Source organism: Numida meleagris, chromosome 1, assembly GCF_002078875.1.
Source record: "Numida meleagris isolate 19003 breed g44 Domestic line chromosome 1, NumMel1.0, whole genome shotgun sequence".
Taxonomy (NCBI): domain Eukaryota; kingdom Metazoa; phylum Chordata; class Aves; order Galliformes; family Numididae; genus Numida; species Numida meleagris.
The window spans coordinates 187,451,683-187,473,569 of NC_034409.1; the positions used below are offsets into that span (position 1 = coordinate 187,451,683).

Below are 21,887 nucleotides of genomic sequence, written 5' to 3' on the forward strand. Positions count from 1 at the left end.
AGTTATTCTTGGATTTCAGTATTCACACACTCCTCCCTCCCCTTTCCATAATCTTTCTGTAACTGCAAATTATTTTTGCTTAAAACATATGATCACTATTTAGATAGGCTGCTAAAAATCCCAATTTCAAACTTTCTAAGGAAAGTAGTTGCAAACAACTTTTCCAGAAGTTCCTCCTTTTGTTATGCCCAGTCTAAACCACTTCCAAAGCCCTACTTTGCCAGTTCATCCCTTTCAGAATATCAGAAGTGTAAGAGCTCAGCAGGAGGGCAAAGTACCCAGAACTCACTCATCACTCTCCCAAGCCACTTGAGAATCTGTGGCTGTGTCGCCACATCTGCTTGGGGGTTACCCCTGCAAACGACCGTTATGGCCAGGCAAAGGGCAGCAAATCAACAAAATGACTGCAGGCTGGCAAAAAAATATTCAGACGGAAAAGCAAATTCCCAAGGAAACGAAATCCTCTCAACATATCGAGCATGAAGTGAAAAGAAAAAAACTAGGATGGATAGTAATATTATTTTCTATTTTATCAAATACTCTGTTCAGTAATGTAATTCCATAAAAAGAACAAATCAAAGCTGTAGTTTCAATTTAGTATTCCGATGGAATGACCACGTAGCTATGCAGATCTGCATGGGAACCTCATGCCTCACCCCTTCCAGGCAGGAGGTTCAGCTATTGACAGTATTCCACACATTAGCAACCACTTTCCAATCCTAGGTATCTCTGACATTCCATTCACATCAATTTGCAGCCTCTTTTGATGAAAATAAATCTTAATTGGTGATATGGAAACTTATTTTTATGTGTCATTCATAAAATGTGATGCTCTGTACAAATTTACGCCAAGATATGGTCATGAATACAATCAGACCTAAAAATTAAAAACACATTTTCCCAATGTTTGACACAAATAACTATGTAGCAGAGACAAAAATAATAGTTTTATATCATTCATTACTGAATGACTTAAAAGATGAAGCTCCTGATAGCTTCTGTCAGGCTGGTGGAACGAGCAGAAAGGTTTCCATCATGTTCTCAGTACACTTGTACATCTGTCAAAGATCATGTACCACACATTTTACAGCACAAAATAAAACTTCTAATGAGTTACTGACACCAATATTTCTATGATGAATACCTAAACACAGACACATACAAGAAAATTGAGGCATGAAGGTAAGTAGCATATTTTTACACTCACAGATCTATGTTGTCAGAGTTTGACATTTAGGCTTATAAAATGCTATATTTTTTTTTCTGAAATGGTACAGAATGAAATTCTCAATAGTTTTAGTAACATAAAATAATAATATTTCAATATATCACTCAGTACTGCATCCACAGGAGATGGGTTTTCCCTGAAGAAATGAATCTCACAGACTCACTCCTGAAAAATACCACTTTGAATTTAATTCCATTTAATTATAGCTCTTTGAGACAATGAGTACACAGTACTCTTGTAAGAAAATTCCTATGAGTGAGGAAACAAAGAATGTGATTCTAAACAACAATAAGGGGCAAAATAGGGAGGATAGGAGTGAACCTCTCTGTTTCAATGTGTTTAAGGTTGTTTTTTTTGCTGTTTTTTGTTGCAGATCTGTTTTTTAAGGCACAGTCTGCCTTTTCATGTCTTTCTAAAATACTAAAAATGGAGCAACTTAGTGTAAACATATTTTTGAAATGTTTATTGTGAAAATAACAATACAAATAAGAGCAGAAGTAGCCACTCTCCTTAGTTCTCATTCTATTCTAGCCCAAGGAAGCCTCCATTGCATTTCTGCTGTGTGGGTGATGCTGAAAATGGAGGCATCCTCATACACGCTTCTTTCCCTTCTAGGGACTCCTGGAACTACTGCTTTCCATTCACAAATGATGTGACTCCTTCACCAATAGACAATATTCCAGTGAAACGCTCACCTGGCGTGCCAGAATCACATTAGGGAAACATTCATTATACTTTAAACTTCTAGAATGCAATTTGGCAACTAAAAAGGATAGATCAACACTGAGGGGTCAGACTGCATGTACCCAAATCAGAGGTAATCCCAAAGCCTGCTTATGCACTGAGGGTGGAAGAAAGAAGGTTGCTACAATCTAAAATGTTTCCTGATATCTTTTACTCATTTAAAAACAACAGACATTGTCTTTTCACACAGAGTACTAGAAAACCCATCTACTTTTACAGGTTTTATGATGCACTGTCAGCATGTCTAAGACTGGAGGTAGCAGTGCAGTTGTTTACAATTTCTAAACCTGTGCTTTGATGGATGTAAAAGTTTAAAAAGGCAACATCCTTTAATTCCATTAATGTGGAATCTTAATTCAGTTCAGTGAAGTGAAACCAACTTTTCTTAGCGGCCAACAGCTAAACTTCTAAATTAAATGAGCTTTTGCTTTCCTATGGGTTTAATTAGAAGTCCAGTGAGTGCTTTTTTTTTTTCTGTTATTAATTTTATCTCTGCTACAAACAACTTGATAATATCCAGTTCTGACAGTTACTGGCTCATAATAGAAGTATCAAACTAACCAGGCACTCTCCTGTCAAAGGTAGATAGGAAGCCTCAGAGGAAAGGACATTAAATCCTGCAACTTTCATATCACCCTTATGCAATATATCCACGCATGAGCCATAACACTGCTTTCATATACAGGCATATGCAGCAAGGATTTCGGGAGTGACTCAGCAACCATAACTCCTTTTTAAAAATGGTTTCTCTAAGATATTATACAAATAGTATTGCTGGGCTAAATACCTACACAGTGGACAAAAGGAAAAAAAAAACAAAAACCCAGAGGATTAGGCAGTCACTGCCTACAAATATGTTGAATAAGGAGCACACTACATTTTCCCTGTTCGCTGCAGGGAAGTTGGACTGCATGACCTTTGAAGGTCTCTTCCAACTCAATTCTATGATTCTATGATTTCTGTTCAGGTCCTCTGGAGTGATTTCTCTTGCATAATGAAGTCAGCAGGGTTGCTGACCTTGTCCTTCTTCCTCCCCACGCAGTAACCAAAGAAAAGTGGTATGCCACATTTACCAACTTAAAGTATCTGAGTTATTGCAGCACTCAATTAGCATCATACAGAAATAAGGAAGAATGCAAGGTGAAACTGTGACTCAGAGGAACACTTCAGAACTGCAGCAGCTTCTGGAATGAAGCTAATTATACAGCTTTTTAATAGTGCGCCTAAGTCAGCACCTGTCTTCAAAGTGGTGAAACATCCACTGACTTCAAATCTGCTGAGGTAATTGCAGGAGATAATGATAAGCTTTAAAATATGGAAAATATGCTTATCTGTGAAGGGACTGGTATTTTACAGTGAATATAATGTTTAAAACAGCTGAAGAAATTCAGGATGATTTGCGGGGGACTGAAATATTCAGGAGTGGAGAAGTTATATGGTTGGTGAAGTTTCATTTGCACTGTAATATTTATGCAAAGGGTAAATACAGATTTCCACAGGACTATGAAGGAGACAGCTCTACGCAAACTAAGCATCCTGAAAGAAGACTGTACAAAAAACATACAGGGACAAATTGACACAGAATAAAGTAGAACAGATGTTTTCATGTGAAACTTGGTTGAATGACTCAGACATGGTACCTTGTTCTTTTGAGAAGTCATTCTGTTGCAGACTTCACTGCTAGGTACCGATAACTCATATGTGATACATTTTTAATTTTGCTTAAATTTACACCTTTCACACCATCCAGAGGAGAGCCACGAAAATGAACAGAGGGCTGGAGCACCTTTCTTATGAAAAAGGTTGAGGGAGGTGGGCTTGTTTAGCTTGAAGAAGAGAAGGTGCCGGGGAGACCTCATTGCGGCCTTCAGGTACTTGAAGAGAGATTATAAAAAGAAGGGGGGCTGATTTTTTACATTGTCTGATAGTGATAGAACAAGGGGGAATGGCTTTAAACTAAAAGAGGAGAGATTTAGATTAGAAGTTAGAAAGAAATTCTTTATTCACAGAGTGGTGAGGCCCTGGCACTGCTGTCCAGAGGAGCTGTGGTGCCCCATCCCTGGAGGTGCTCAGGGCCAGCCTGGATGGGGCCCTGGCAGCCTGAGCTGGTGAATTAGAACTCAGTGGTCTTTAAGATCCCCTCCAACCTAAGCCATTCTATGATTCTATGACTAGACTCTCAGTTTTTAAAATTATTGTTGTTATTATTATAATTTATTGTTATTGTTTTTATTGTTACTGTGATGGATATGAAGAATTATTAAGATCCACCTGGGAGCTGAAATACTGTTGATAAAATTAGTTTGATAATTATACCAGTGAAGGACTGAGGTTTGCATCTGAAAAGATTTGTAACAAGTGAAATATGTACGTAGGAAAAAAAAGGGGAATGGAAGAGTACAGAAAATCTCATCTTCCTGCTTGTTTAAGCAGCATCAGTTAGAAGTGGTCCATGAACATAACTGAGTTTGGCTCTAATTACAGCTGAGGAAGACGATGCAGTGCTGCTTACATGAATTTAAATAGGGAACGTTTCTTTAGGAATGACTGAAAAATTCCTGATGTGCTTGGCATGGCCTCCCAATTACCTGCACTCTGTGATACCCTGATACCAGTGCCTTGCCAACGAAAGTTACCAATTCCTTGTGAGGAAAGTGGCTGTCATCCTCCTTGTTACCCTCCTCCTCAGCCATTCATATGATGCTTTTGGAATCCAACATCAGTTTCTTTTTCCCATGCTGTTGCACTTGAATGCTATACCTCATTTACTGCTGGCTATCACTCCTAATTCCCTTCCAGCATTAGTGCTTTCCAAGCATTACCACTCCTGTGAATTGCACAGGGCATCAGAGAATTGGTGATGGTTTGATTTCTCTGCATCACAACTGCAAGCACTGCTACAAGAAGAAATCAGTTTCAAGAAAGGAAAATACTTTTTCATATAGAAAAATATCTTAATCAGTCAGATTCTCTGTAATGCAGTAGAAAGAAGGACACACTTTAGAATAAAACTCCTATTAAGGATATCTGGAGACACTGAATAATCAGAACAATTAGAATGATGTAACGATTCATGGGCAGAGTGCCAGAGCTTGTGGCATTACATAACTGGATGGAGTCTTTCAGCTTCTCACTCATTTTTCACTTGCCATTATCTACCCTGTTTAATTTCATGGCAGCATCTTTACTATTAAAAATGTAGAGCAATAACATGTGCAGCCACATAAATATACATAATGTGGTTCTTTGGTTTTGATGCACGTGATAAGAATAGAAAATGTACATTTTCCAGTAGAAACATAGATTCCCTGACTTACTGCCCTTCTGCTGGCCTGCTCTCCTTCTCACTGCACACAGCTGGTGTAAGTGCACTTGCCCCCAGCACCAAGAGATGCAGGCGATGGCCCAGTGCCACCACAGCTGAGCCTCTTGCTGCAGGGTGCGTGGTCAGTGGGTACCCAGGGAGCACAGAGTGCAAACTCCATCAGTAGCTGTTCTGTGGCAATAGCGGTACACAGCACTCAATGCCTCAGAACACCAGTGCTGATGTATTTGTAAAGTTGTATATTGCTTCCATAAGGAAATATATTTATTAAACACAAAGCTTATTAGGTTTCTGTGCCACTAATGACCCAAGGATCTGCACCAAAATCCTTTCCCAGTTTAAACAAACAAATGTCAAAAGACATTAGCAAGTGGTTGAAAAACTGGTTCACTTTTAAGTAACTTTTAATGGTAAAACTTAGAAATAGGACAAAAATCACAAATTGCACATTGTGCATGCATTTATCAATTGCATTCTTAAAAAAATAAATAAATGATTAGGAAGTTTTCTAGTAATGAAATTACTCTTACCAAATAAAGAAAAAGCCCACGTGACTTAAAGCATCATATTGATGCTAACAGCTAGTAAAAACTAAGACCAGAATTTTTAAATTAACTAAATTATTTTGGTCACAACTTGTTTTCATAGGAGATAAATGAGAAGACAAGAAAACAAATGATTTAACATTCAGACACCAGAAAAATCTGGAAAGATCTCATATTTCTAGGTACTTTTCTACAATAGCTCATAGAAGTTTATTTAAAGTTACAAATACCGTTTATACAGATTTTGAGAGCTCCTTTCACTTCAAGAATTAGATACCTAATTCCATTTCAGGCTCCAAAAAAGGGAAGCATTACATGATTTTGACACAATACTCTTCAGGAGCAATCTTCACAAAATGAACAAATTATATCGTAACACTTACACCAACACTTCAACACTGCATTTAAAGCCTGGGAAGCTCAGGTTATCTTTCTCTTCTCAAGGGAGGGTTGACTTTCTTTGCACAGAAGATGGCATTTCAAAAATCATTCGTAGGACATTTATACTGCATCAACTTCTTTTTAAAGAGTAGGCAATAATAGATAAATAACTTTAATGATAGAGTTCAAGTAACAGCAACCCATTAAACTAATTTGCAAAGTTTCTATCCATCTCCATCCAAAGAAAAATAAGTACAAGATTCTTTTCATGGCAGAGTCATTGCACTGAATTTTACTCATTCAAGAGAAAGCATATGGGTGATGACAATTAATTAAAGTGATTTAAAACGGCAATGAAAACTGCCTGACACCAAATCATAGCATGCCATTAACAAACGTTTCTATATCCCATGAGATTCTATGTCATTATATTTGCACAATAGGAACATTTCCTAAAGAAATGCGAATTTTAATTTTGTTTTTGTGTAAGACCAAATTTATTTCCTCTGTAATTATTAACTGTTCTGTGTGCACTGCAGCTAATTACACTAACCGTTCAGGTGAAACAGCCAGAAAATGAGTGCAGGAAGTGTTGATCTGCCTGAGGATAGGAAGGCCCTACAGAAGGATATGGACAGGCTGGATCTCTGGGCTGAGGCCAGTGGGATGAAGTTCAACAAGACCAAGTGCTGGGTCCTACACTTCGGCCACAACAACCCCAGGCAACGCTACAGGCTTGGGGCAGAGTGGCTGGAAAGTTGTATGGAGGAAACGGACCTAGGAGTATTAGTTGGCGCTCGGCTGAGCATGAGCCAGCAGTGTGCCCAGGTGGCCAAGAAGGCCAATGGCATCCTGGCTTGTATCAGAAACAGCACTGCCAGCAGGAGCAGGGAGGTGATCTTCCTTCTGTACTCAGCCCTGGTGAGGCTGCATCTCGAGTACTGTGTTCACTTTTGGGCCCCTCACTTGAAGAAAAATGCTGAGGCCCTGCAGCATGTTCAGAGAAGGGCTCTGAAGGTGAGGGGACTAGAGCAGATGTCTTATGGGGAGTGGCTGAGGGAACTGGGATTATTTAGTCTGGAGAAGAGGAGGATCAGGGGAGACCTTATCACTCTCTACCACTACCTGAAAAGAGATTGCGGCAAGGTGGGGGTCGGCCTCTTCTCCGAGGTAACTAGCGATGGGATGAAAGTGAATGGCCTCAAGTTAGTTGAGCCAGGGGAGATTCAGGTTGGATATTAAGAAAAACTTCTCAGAAAGAGTTGTCAGACGCTGGAATGGTCTGCCCAGGGAGGTGGTTGTGTCACTGACCCTAGAGGTGTTCAGGAAATGTTTAGATGTTGTACTGAAGGACACGGTTTATTGGGAAACATTGGTGATAGGTGGATGGTTGGACTGGATGATCATAGAGGTCTTTTCCAACCTTAATTATTCTATGATTCTCTAAGCTTCTGTACAAGTGATTCATTAAAACAAAAATAATTATCATAAGAGACAGAACATTAAATCAAGATTACAATCGAAAATCAGAACAGCACACTTTATATTGCAGTTACCTCTGACACAATGTTTACTGCACCTGTGTGATACCTTCAGATAATGTTATCCCTAGTTTGTGGATATACATTATCTCTGTGCAAACTGGGAATGCGGGTTGCATGTCTCATTTTATTAGCAGACCAGCGGTGAGGATGTAATTTTATATAAGCTGCTGTTTAATCTCTCTTTCTGTGGCACTGCAATCAGCCCAGCATGCACATTTGCGTGTGCAGTTATTCCAAACAAAAATACAGGAAAGGCCACAGAAACACGCAAAGAGAAAAACTAAAGCAGAAATAACACAATGCACGCAAGTGACATCTCAACAGAATACAATAAAAACACAAACACAACGAGACAATGAATGGTAACTTGAAAATGCATAAGTACATAGAATGTATTTTAAATTGAAAAATAAATTCAACTGTTTAAACTGTTCTGCTCCTAATCTACATTAACTACAATTCATCCAGTTTTTGAATTTGATAGTAGTTAGAGGTACTCAACATTTCATTGGAAACATTCAGCATTTTGCACTATAAGGTCTGAGAATGAAGTATACACTAGAACCAGATCCAATTGAAAAGCTATTATTTTTCTCCTTACAGTGAGAGCATCAGACATGAGAATCTCCTACGGTACAACACTGCAACTTTTTCCAAACCCAGCAGCCATTAATTTTGCCTGTCTTTGATTATAGGACATAGATTGGTTTAGAAGAGCAATGGAATAGATAGATTATTTATATATTCTATTAGTCTAATCCTTATATCCCTATGTTAACTGATAAGGTACTATTTATTTAAACATGCTAATTAAACCCAATCTTTGAAGAGATATTTGGCTATTTAGGAAAGAACTGTGAAAAGAATTTATGAAGAATTTTAAGGCTGTGATAGTCATTAACACGATCTGTTTAGTTACAAACCTAATAGATAAATCAGTTGAGTAAAACACTGGAAAGTGTTTTTAAAAGATTTGCAGAATTAGCAAGCACACATATGTGACTGAGCTGATAAACAGACAATTTGTGGACATGTCTGGGAACTGATTTAATGTCATCAATACATTAATACGCTTAATAACATAAGTCCTGGACGACAGCCTGAGTTTCCTTTACTAAGCTTTTCAAACATTTCTTCTACAGTTGGGATCACTTATAATTAAAAACTTCTCAATCAGACAGAAAATCTAAGGTTCTTGGGTTATTTTAATCTCACTTCAATGGGAAGGGTGAAGATGCTGCCATACTTCTACCACTCTCAGATCTCATTCATTAGAGAAAAAGTTTTATCTAGAACATAATCTCGTTTTGTTGCTTTCAACTAATCGTTTATCTCTGCAAGTAACTTTGTACTTTGGTTCCCAAATATTATGGGTCAGAATGAACTGCGGTGGGTACACTGGGACAAAAAACATTGCTAAGAGACAGTGCATGAATAGCAGACAGACAGTGAAGAACAAGGAAGCATGAAGCCCCTCAAATTAGAGACCACTAATAAAAATGATCACAGTTGGATTTATATCACCAACTCATCCCATCTTAGCAAGGATTTAAAAAGGAACTCCATCAGCATTTAGCACTACAAAAAAAAATAGCATCGCAAGGAAGCTATTTTTGGAGATGGGCATCTTGTATCTGCATTTATCATGTGCACATGAACTAAACTAACATTGCAGCATTTTGCTTCAGTTCTCCGTGCATTGCTTTTTGAGGATGAAATAGCTCTACAGAGAGCTCATGGATATGCTTCAATCAATGAAATACTTCACCTGTAAAACATGGATTACTCAGATGATACAAATGGCAGTGTGAGGATAAGCCCATGCATTGAAAGGTCATCCACATTTCAAATCTTGCATATGCAAGATTGGCAGGAAATTCCATAGCAATAGGCTCTTATGTTTAGAATTCACAAATGATTTATTATTTTACTCCATGCTATGCCTCTCCTCTAACTTATCAGAGATGTCTACTATTATAAATAATGTGTTTGAATAATTTTTTTTCATCAGTTCTGTTAACATAATTGGGCAAACATACATCAATAAACCCAAAGAGTTCTTTCACTCATCAGTTATATCTGGGTATACAGTGCTCATTTTTCCACCCAAGTTAAGTGGAATAGTTTGATTGCTTCTTTTTTTCTCCTGGATCAAGGATAGAACTGAAGTCATTCTATAGATTTGAGGCATCTAAATTCATTTAAATTTGTATTTTACTATTAAACCTATCATAGATATTGTTGGTGCAGAATCCATTTATATACAGGTTCAGACATTGCTCCTTTTGGCAAGTGAGTCTGAAACTTCCCAACTTCACTGCGGTTTTCCTCTAAGAACTACAAAAGCCATTTAGTCACTCTGTTCCTCAACTCTCTGTCTCTAAATAAACAAAGATAAATTAGATGTCCAGACTCCTGCTATGACAGAAGCAATATAAGTACATTTAGGTAGACGAGACTAAAATTAATTTGTACTCTTCACCATTTCTGTGCGCAAGCCAAAGAAAACCTGTCATTTTGTAACTTGTATCAATGCTGCACTGCCGTTACTTGACATTAATTAAGATGAGGGTTTTTTTTCAGTATAAAAAGGAGTATTTCAGGAGTAGCAGAATTGGCAAATTTAAACATGAAAACACAAAGGTTTGACTTGGACAAAATAATATCAATCTGTTGTGAAAAAATACAGCACATTTTATCCTACTAAAAAGCAAATCTACATCAACTATAAAAAATATCTCTCATAATGATGATTACTAATAACTAGAATTTTATATGTCAGCAGTGTGTTTTAACGTTTACTACTCAGCAATGGTCCATACCACTTGACTTATTTAAGTCAACAGCAAAAAGATTGACCACTGCAAATGATTTCAGAATTTATTTTCAGTGAGGTTTTATTCTTCAGGAAAGTTACCCAGTAATACATTTAAATAGACTGGGACTTCTTGAGAAGTAACCACTGAAATGTTACAAAAGATATCATGTGATTGAGAGAGCTAAAGTTCCTTAACAAGCTACAGCATGATAGTATGAACCTGCTAACAGTAAAGTGTTGCCACGTTTGCTCTTGGGTTACCCAAGCTCCCACAAAATCAGTGTAGTTCTTCCTTTGTGGACCTCTGCTCCCTAACCTTGCTTTGTCAAAATACAAAACTCTACCCTTGTTGTATTATACAAAATTGTATCAGAAAAAAAAAAGGACAAAGAAGAAAATATGCTGAACATGATTCCAGTGTTTTAATCACTGTCAGTGTGGTTTGAGGCCTGAATTTTTGCTTCCAAAGAACAACCCTCCCATATACTAGTTCAAAGTTCTGCTAAACCATAGAATACCTATGTAAATGCTAGTTGAGTGATGACTACAAGAAGCATCTCGGAAACCAGATAAATCCATTAGGAGGAATATACTAGAATTTCTATCTGGCAGGAGCAATTTTCCCTCTTTGAACACTTCCCATTCTACTTGCTGTGCATACCAACCAGGAGAAGTTTCATCCACTTCAGCCTCAAGATTCTTTATAACACCTCAGATTTCAAAGACAATGAATTTGAAATAAAATAAAAAACCTATTTACTTTGGATACCTTTGTAAAACTAGACATTGTATGCTGTAACTAAATAGTAGAATATATAAAATGACTGTAAAGTCTTGATATGAAAAATTACCAACTTCTACACATGCTACTGAGTCTGAAAAATTAAAAGTGACTCTCTTCTATGTGATGCAGTGACAGTACAACACGAGTTTGTATCCTAGCCAAACCTGTGTGACTTCTTCCAGCCAAGCCTGTATAGCCATGCTGCTGCAGATACTGAAAAGTCCTCCTACTTGTAACTCATTGTCATTGGATCCTGAACAGGCTAAGAGTCTGATTACAGCTTGCGCAATGTTCATCAGCTCAGCAACTAAACTTAACAGAACACATATTGCTGAATATAGCCAAGTCAACTATCAATTTGTGCATTTATTGGAAACAGGTTGGATTGCTAAATCAGCCAAGCTAATTTTTTTAGAGCCAGCTCAGGCTTATCTGAATAGTCTTGCATCAGGCTGCGAAGATGCATACTTCTGCCAGCAGGTGGCAACAAGTGGCATTCAGTTTCAGTACTGTGCAGTCCTCCATGTAGGTATCAGGGCATTTCAAGGGAGCATGCTGATACATTCTCTTTTTCCAAAATGTAATACGTTGTAATATGTTGTTTTCAGGTTGCTTTTCAGGAAAGTTTGTCCTTAGGACAAAGTTATTGCTATTCAGAATACAGATTTGTTAGAAATCTTTGTAATCAAATGGAAAGTAATTTGTGGTCTTCGAGGCCTTATATAAAAAAGTAATCTCACTCTGTAGAATTACCTTCTTTTTCTGGCTCCCCAGTTCACCACTGTAGTGGTTTCAACACCATAAAAGCAAGTACATAATGATCCTCAAAGGATACTGCAATCAACTCAAATTATCAGTGGAATTAACCACTTTCTGCATGGAATGTGGAAATATCTGGAAAAATAAATTCTCTTTGCATCTTCCTTGGGGCTGTAATGTAACTATTCAAGAATTTCCTTAACAATATAGAAATTTTAATTTTGAAATTCAGAATAGATCTTTTCCTCCTTCCCTTTCTTAGTTAAAAATGTATTTTAATATCTTGTCATTTCTATTGAGCGTGCTTTTTAGGCAGTAACACTATTAGTTCCATGCAGTGCAACAAGAAATTTAGATAAGCTGGCTGCCTTTAGTGCTGTTCTTTAAAAATGAAGCAAGAACCTTTTGAAGAATAAACTGATTAAGATCTCAAAACATTAGTAAATTTTACATGCATATTTACAATGACAATTTAGCTAAATGTAGGTCCAATCCAAAAAGGTCAGTTGCGTAACTAAACTTCCACAAAATTCAAGGATGTGTAACCCTTTCTGTACATGTAATGTGCATTTTTTCCTTTGCTTTCCTAGCAAAATCAGAAAAAAATAAGCCAAGAAAAAATCCTCAAAGATTTTCCAGTGACTTCATTTTAATACAGCACTTTATAATGACAATGGCTTAAGATGAACATCTATATCAATTTACCTTACCATTGAAAATGGTCACTGAAAATCTCTGTATACATAAATACGTTTTAGCAGGGGCAGTTTTGTCCTTTTCACTGACTCCTATCAAAAATTCACGTTCAGGATTTTGCATGTCCCTTGTATTTATGGGTAACAAATAAGAATTCCCTTTTCCTTCCCTCACTTTTCTGCCTTCCGTCCATACCACATGCTATTTCTTACATTAATACTCGTAATTGCTCTGATACATAAGAATCTGTGGTGAAGTATAATAATGCAACTTACACTGTCAAAATTTTGATTCTAAATATTCACCCTTCACTTTCTTCTGTTACAAATTAGAATTTTAATATTTTCAAACTTCCAGAGATTTTGTTTCAGTTCTAAGAGTCCTTTACAGACAGTTGCAGGAAAGACAGACACTCTCTTGAGAGAATATTGATAATCAGTAAATCCTGAGAAGCTTTCATTTGTTGTATGTTTTTCTTTTTTGGCTTTTGTTTTTTTTAGAAAATTTTGGATGCAAGTATTGAAACAGTATGGTGATAAGCCATCTAGCAAGCTCCACAATTTCACAGCTCCACACCAAGAACACGTCTGAGCAGCTCCCAGTATATTATTAAACATTTGTATGTTCCTGCATAGTAAGGCTTTGGTATTCCTCCTCCCTCCACATGCGTTTTTGAATATGGAACTTACATGAAAGGATTACAGTACTTTTGCAAACTTACCAAAGAAAACTATGAAGCTAGAAAAGAAACTGACTGCAAATAGGTACAGCCCTAGTTCACCAGGATAACATATATTAATCTTCCAATTCTGATGTATATTCTACCCAGAGATGTTGTGGAGTCTTCTTCTATGGAGATATTCAAGACCCACCCAGATGCCTAACTGTGTGACCTACTGTAGGGTACCTGCTTTAGCAGGGGGTTGGACTCGATGATCTCTTGAGGTCCCTTACACCCCCTGCAATTCTATGATTCTATAATGCTGAACTGGAATTTATAACATAAATATTAAAGCTCTGAAGTCACACTTAACCAGTACAGGGTTACGTCATTAGAAGCTAAGTCTAGAAGGAAAAAAAGTCATTTTTAAGTAATCACCAGATAATTTTGGTGGCCAAACATGTAGTAACTCCAGTAACCCAAGAAATGCCTTTAAAATAGTTTTAAAGCAGCTTTAAAATATTCTTCCTAAAGGGCTGCACTACTATTTCTCACACCATCTAGGGAAGTGAGAAAAAAACAGCCACAAATCAACTGGAATAAATTGCTTTAACTGGAATTAAAGATGGGCTGGCAAAGTGTTCGAGTAAGCATATACTCAACCTACTTTTCATTTGAAAGGTGAAGAGAAGGAAAATTCAACACCAAAAAGGGACAAGGAGCAGAAGTGTCATGACAGCACATTGGCAGGAAGTGTTGATCTGCTTGTGGGTAGGAAGGCCCTACAGAGAGATGTGGACGGGCTGGATCACTGGGCTGAAGCCAATGGGATGAAGTTCAAGAAGACCAAGTGCCAGGTACTGCACTTTGGCCAACAACCCTAGGCAACACTACAGGCTAGGGGCAGAGTGGCTGGAAAACTGTGTAGAGGAAATGGACCTGGGCATGTTGGTTGATGCTTGGCTGAGCATGAGCCAGCAGTGTGTGCCCAGGTGGCCAAGAAGGCCAATGGCATCCTGGCTTGTATCAGAAATAGTGCAGCCAGCAGGAGCAGGGAAGTGATCATCCCTCTGTACTCTGTTCTGGTGAGGCAGCACCTCAAGTTCTGTGTTCAGTTCTGGGCCTCTCACTACAAGAAAGATGTTGAGGCCCCAGAGTGTGTTCAGAGGAGGGCAGTGAAGCTATGAGAGGTCTGGAGCACAAGTCTTATGGGGAGCAGCTGAGGGAGGTAGGATTGTTCAGTGTGGAGAAAAGGAGGCTCAGGGGACCTTACTGCTCTCTACAACTACCTTAAAGGCAGATGTGGCAAGGTGGGGATCAGCTTCTTCTCCCATAAAACTAACAATAGGACTAGAGAGAATGGCCTCAAGTTGCGCCAGGGGAGATTCAGATTGGACGTTAGGAAAAACTCTCAGAAAGAGTGGTCTGGAGGCACTGGAACAGGCTGCCCAGGGAGGTGGTGGAGTCCCTGTCTCTGGAGGTGTTCAAGAAACGTTTAGATGTTGTACTGAGGGACATGGTTTAGTGGGAAATATTGTTGATAGGTGGATGGTTGGACTGGACGATCTTGGGCATCTTTTCCAACCTTGGTGATTCTATGACAAACTACGGAATTTAAACAGAGATTCTTGCCTGTGTATCTCCAGTCTGTGTTCAGTTAGTAGCTCACATTTTACTTTCAAATGTAATTTAGGAACTTCCAAATCTGTGTTTTACTGAAAATCAGTTGCACTTTGACTCATGAGAGTGTCTGAAAGCTCGTCTAGCATTTTACAGCTGGCAATTTTTCTCACTAGGCTTAGTGATTTTTAAAATTTTGTTCAGCATCTTCCATGTCTCTTAAATACTAAAAACATCTAGAGTTATATTTAGGTGAAAATAAATTTAAATCAATATGAAAAAAAATTAGCAGTCCTCTCCGTACCAAAAGGAAATCTTAACATTAAATAAGTACAGTGTTTATTAAAATCTAAATGGTATTTAAAAACAACTCGCTAATTTTAACACATGCACATAAATGTACTATGTGGGTAAAGGAAAGTTCAGTTTCCTACAATTTTGGTTTTCTTCTCTGCTATTTTCCCAATTTTCATGAGCGTAATACTAAATGTGTTGCCAGACTGAATAAGGGAACAACGTAGAGCATCCCCCAAACTGCTTTTGAGAGTTTCAGTCCAGCTCAAATTTAAATAAGCATCTTAAAATTTTTATGGTTATTGTTGTCATTACTTATATCACACTGAAGTGTTTGTAAACAAATGGTTTCAATTATATAGGCAATATTTTCAAAAAACAACAAATGCTTTTTGGAAATAGGAAATGTGATGCATAATAAATATTTCTGTGCAAGTGTGAGAAACATATAGCCACTTGATTATGTTTTTTTTCTAATGGTGGTTTATATACATTTAAAAATAATGAAGTGGCAGAAGAACCTGTTCTCACTGTTTTAGCCCGTAGTTACTGAAGTAAAATTACCCTTTAACCACAGGAATTAAATATTGTCCTCACAGATCTATAAAGATACAAGTACATTCTGATAGCAGGAAAATACATAGAAATTTTACAGTAGATCAAGGAAATGGATCCCATCATGTCAGGAGTTTTTATAGTCTCTATTTCTGTGTTTCTGACTATTCCATTAACTAGTATTACATGATTCTGGGTTGGAAAAAGTGAAGTACTGTGAAATCAGTGACTACAGGAGATGAGCATTGAGCTTAAACAGCTCATTCTGTTTTGCTGCATCTTCGAAACAGTGTCCGTGAATGGGCTTGTAGTATCACTGGCCTTGCACACACTTAGCAAGGAGCAGTACCTCCTAATTACTGTTTTACAAGTGCATTTTAGACATATCTGAATCCTGATTCAGACCTTGCTTAACTCAGAAAACCAACAAAAATGGACATATTTGCAAAAATCTACATATATGGTTTATGTCAACAATAATAAATGGTGATAATGAGATAGAAAATAATTTGAAAGCCTGATTCAGCAATACACTACTCCAGTGGGATAACTGTAGTGTAAAACAAGACTAGCACAGGGCTGAGAGAAGGCTCATTACTGCTGCTGTTATAATTCTGTCGCATTTCCATGACAAATTACACTGATGTAATTAGAGGTCCCACCTGCCTGTAATGATGCTTCCTATCACTGCATTTGGTACTAACGATCACACTTGTTTATGCAGTACAGAAAATCATGCCTACCCGCACCTGCTGGAAATACATTTTAACTCTGAGCATGGTTGTTGGGTTCTGTGGATGTGTGTCATGTATTGCACAATTGGACAAATTTGAAGGAAAGGTGAAAGTTGGCAAGGGTCATATGACCTGCCTGAAGTGCAGAGAAATTTCTCAGTTTTCAGCTCTCTGCTCTAACCAGCAAGTCTTCTCACTCTTTTTTTGTGTAGATGCAGCCTTGTAAATTATTCTTCCTCCAACATGTACTGCATAGGCAGCCACAGTGTAGCATTATTTACCCTGTCTCCACAGTCATATTTCATTTCTAAGCTCAAAGAACTCTCTCTTGGGGTAAAAAGAGCAATTTGTTCTCCAGGTTAAATCTATTCTTGGCTTTTCTGATGAGCTGAGAGTTCTAGCAATTGCTGTGACAGACGGAGTGATGATTTTTATGATGTGGAAACTTGTCCACAGGAATGAAACTGAAATCTCCAAACTCATTTCTCACATCGGCCTTTAGACAGTTGTCAGGCAATAATTGGCATTAACCTTCAGCACTGTGGACAAGATTTGAATTAGTGAATGGCTCCAACTTGTTTTTGTAGCACTCTCATGCAGAGAGACAGTGTAAAATATTTGTCATCTGTTCTGAATACACCCAAACCTGATATGGAACCAATATTAAAAATGTGGGTTTAAATTTCTCCCAATGTTCTGAAGCATCTGAACCTCATGTACAGAGCTCTAGTGCTCTATCTTGTTGGAAGAACAGTTTCAAGGAGATTTTAGAACACATTCATAGACCAGAATGTTTCAAACAACATAGTTATGGTGTGGACTTAGTTATAAAAGGACTGCTTGGATTTTCGTGAGATGATCTGAAGCATCACGAGACCATCCCTGGATGGTGTTCAAGTCGAGGCTGGATGAGGCCCTGGGCAAACCTGCCAACTGCAGTGGGGTTGGAACTAAATGATCTTTAAGGCTCCTTCCAACCCAAGCTATTCTATGACTGTGATAAAGAGTAATTGGTAGCCAGTGTCAAGTGAAGCAGACATCAGGTAAAATTTCCATTTCAAGGGTCATGGTCCACTTCAACCTCCCCCCACTGAGTGACTGATTGCATAGGCCAAAACTCAAGCAGGAATCAGCCAAAAGTGACCTGGTATCTTTTTAGCTTTCTGATTCCAGCCTTCATCGTTAATCTAAAAAAGGCATAGGATCGGCACTCCAAAATTCAGGAGTGTTTGCTTTGTCTTTCTCTGAGACTGAATTTCAGAGCTTTCTTATAGGATTGAAAAGGAAGGAGCCATCTTCCTCCTTTGTTCCCAAATGTCTCTCTGTGGTATGTTTGCACTCATGGCAGCAGGAAAATTTTAATACCAGTGGTTTAGATGTTTTTTTTTAATAAGAACCGACATTTTTTTCTTCTCTAAAGACCTAGGAAAGAAAATATTCTATTTAACTAAGCTGTGTTAGTTTCTCTGTCCATTTTATGCACTAAGAATATACAGTTTAACAGAAGTTTATACAGAATGGCTGAGGTAGAAAGGAATCTGAATCTATCTGACCCAATCTCTTCTCAAGCAGGAACATCTAGAGCCATTTGTCCAACACCATCTCCAGGTGGCTTTTGAAGATCTCCAAGGAGGAGATATCATGACCTCTCTCAGCAATCTTTTCCAGTGCTCTGTCACCCCCAGAGCACAGAAGTGCTTCCTGGTGTTCAGAGGGAACATCTTGTGCTCCACTTTCTTTCCCTTGCCTCTTGACCTGGCAAAAGCCTGGCTCTGTTCTCTTTGCATCCTTTCTTCAGGTATTTATGGATATTGATGATAACCCCTGAGCCTCATCTTCTCCAGGCTGAACTGTCCCAGCTCCCTCAGCCTGTCCTCACATCAGAGGGGCTCCAGGCCTTTCATCATCTCAGTGTCCCTTTGTTGGACTCTCTCCAGTATGTCCATGCCACTCTTGTAATGGAGGCCTGAGAACTGAACACAGTACTCCAGGTACGGCCTCACAATTGCTAAGTAGAGGGGAAGGATCACCTCTCTTGACCCTGCTCATGATACTTTGGCTAATACAGCCAAGAATATCATTAGACTTCTTAGGCTATTCCCATAGTACAAAATATTTCCCAAATGACAGAACAGAAACAATTTATTTTTCCTTTTTTTTTAAAAAAAAATATGCTTCTGTGTACTGATATTAGTTATCCTTCTTGATATAACTGAGTAAGAAGTTTATTTTACTGATAGTTAAAGTAGGGCAAATAGAATTAAGTGATTTGCTCAAGTAAGCATATTTTGTCAGCAGCACAACTGGAAATAAAGCCCAGCAGCTCTAACGTGAAGCATTCCATCTTAACCTGAAAGGCTTCTGAAACTTTACATAACTAAACACTTGAACTGTAGTGATTTTATGTCTTTACAGATTAAGTTTCTCCTGCAGTCATCTCTCTCAGTTTTCTAAAGGTGCAACTTCCTAATTGTTCTAATTAATAGTGTCCAAAATAGAAATCTCCTCATTAAATAAAAAGGAAAGAGCATAAGAAAGTCTATAGGAATGTTAGCGCTTATTAGGGTCAGAGATTCATCCATGCAAAATAACTTGAAAACTGAGGCTGAGGCTTCATCATTTTTCTTTCAGAAACTACAACAGTTATATGACTGAAACTTTTACTTGAAGACAACTCCTGAGTCAGGATTAAAAAAAAACCCTGTAAGTAATTGTTACAATGGAGAGTTCTAAAATTGTTAATTAAAAGTAATAAGGGATAACTGCAATATGTTTTTACCATTTTCAAAAGATCCTAAATAATTTAAGGGAGTTTGATTCCCAAGGAAGGACAATCTACAAGACACTGCATTCTGGTTCTACTCAGTTTAGGCTGATTTTGTTCTTATTGCAAACAACTATAAAATATTAAAATTCTGGAGCTGCATTCTGAAGCAGCCCAGCCCAGCCGAGCACAACGTTCATGTAGCTGGATGCAGCTGGATTGCATCTTGTCAACCACTGCAACGTATATTCCCACTTGTGAATTAAAAGCGTCAGGCTTATTTTTAGAAATGTCTAGATATTCCCGTGTTTAAGAGGTGCTGAAATCATAAGGATGTTGTTTGAGGAGCTAAGACCATAGGACTAACACAGCTAACTCTCACTAAATCAGCAACAAAAGGATGCTTTAGTGCCCATCAGCGTGAGTAGCAGTACCCAAGCCAGGCTCTGTGGTGCCCAGTTTAATATCTTAAATTGTTTAGGGGCTGATATATACTCTGTACCTCTGAATGCTTAAACATGTGTTTAGCCACAGATGTGTCTTAAAGTCATTTTGAAAATGCCACCTTATGGTTTCAGTGAGATGCTTTACCGAAGTTTATTTTAAACATTTGCATTTCATTTTCTAAAGTTGTTTCTCCTTTGTGACTATAGGATGAATTTGTTTCCACTGTCACTGAATCAGTTGAACAACGTCTCCTACTTTGCTGTTCTAAGTGTTGTTCACTTATCCTCTTTCAGCGACCTTAAGTAGTGCTGGTTAGCTGTGCTAGTTCCTACACATAAGCTTGCTGCCTGTGGTTGCACTGTGTAAGAGACAGATGTGTCCAGATGTTGATTCCATGATATTAAAGTAGGAAAAAATACCAATCTGCTAAAATGCTGATATTAAATATTTAAAATCATTTGCCCAAAGAGACTCACTTCCAATTTTGTAATTGAAATTTTCTAATAAGTAGATGAATATGACTAAAACAGGAAAAAATCATTTAAAATTTTAGAACGTGGTTGTATTTATGCGGGGCAAGTTGAAGACTGGATTTCATAATCTCCATGCTTTTTACTGTCTCCTTGATTGATTCCATCTTTAGGTTGTCAGGCATTTCAGAAAGCTCAGAATATGGCTAGATGTGTTTGGGGAGATATAATTCCCATATTAAACACATGGGATTGGAAAGGTGATGATGAGTACTCCTGTATGATGTGAGTTTCAATAATGATGACAAGAGCCTCCCTGGAAGGCAGGCACACACAAGTACAGCAATATGCATCATTTTGACAGTAAGCTTGTTCCCAGTGGGTTATTACGTTGGGCTTACATGGTAAGATTTTAGTAGTGGAGGGCTGAGGCTCCAAAAGGGACCTGCTGAGATCAGTGCAGAAGGAGGGCAGGAGGTCCTCCAGGCATGGAGCAACAGTTCCCTGTGGCCCAGGAGAGGCCACGGTAGAGCAGGCTGTCCCCCTGCATTTCCCTAGTCTGCTATCAATAAGCAATAAATAACATTCATCTCCCTATTCCAAGGGTCCCTATGCTAAGTCTGTTTTGCCCGTGGCAGTAATTGGTGAGTGATCTCAACCCACGAGCTTTTCTCTCATCATATTTTCTCCGCCTGCTCTGTGGAGGAGGAGTGAGAGAGCAGTGTGGTGGAGCCATCGGTGTGAAACCACCCCAGTTATTGTGAAGAAAACCCTGCACAGAGAAGGACGCTATTGCAATAGGCACCAAAAAGGCCCACCATTCACTCCTTTTTGAAATAGCTTCCTGCTACTATCAGTAAAAAGCAATTGGCACCTTCTCAGCTTTTCTTTCATTGCCTGTAGAGGGATCCCAGGAGTTCCTAAAATGAACTCAACATAAGCAGCAGTGCTTAGCACTGCAGGCACGCACTAGTCTGACTGCAGAGACTACTGAGTGTAGTGACCCTCGTGAGCTTTTGTGGAGGCTGTGAGAATTCAGCCACACATCAGAAGCAGCTCCACATATCAATCATTAAGGTAATGGATGTTATAGACACCTTACCCATACACACTTCATGTGTAGATGCTTTAGCACACTTATATGTACAGCTTTTCTGAGTTATGTGATGCTCAGTCACCCCTGAATACTAAGGAAAATAACATGTTTTCTGTAAAAGACTTTGCTCTAGATCCATGTACCAATATTATTCTCTCTCCCTAGTCCTCATTGGTGAAAAAGTAATGGGGTTCCAAGAAATGATGACATTAATTCATCAAATACCTTAAGATCATTCACTGTGTTATTATGTAGTAACACAAACTGCTGTTAATAATAGAATGTAACTGTCACAGACAACATTAGTTTTCAGAGAAGCTCTGTGTGATCACTGTTAAAACCCTTTCATAGTCTGGGAAACCAAAGCACAGAATCATTAACTACACTGCCTAAGACTGCAAACCAGTGTCAGTCAGAACAGA

General features: G+C 38.3%; 1 protein-coding gene across 3 annotated transcripts in view; it reads right to left on the reverse strand.

Moving 5' to 3' along the window:
• DLG2 (discs large MAGUK scaffold protein 2) overlaps positions 1-21,887 on the reverse strand; it is a 1,019,534-nt gene that overhangs the window by 241,649 nt on the left and 755,998 nt on the right. The window lies entirely within an intron of this gene.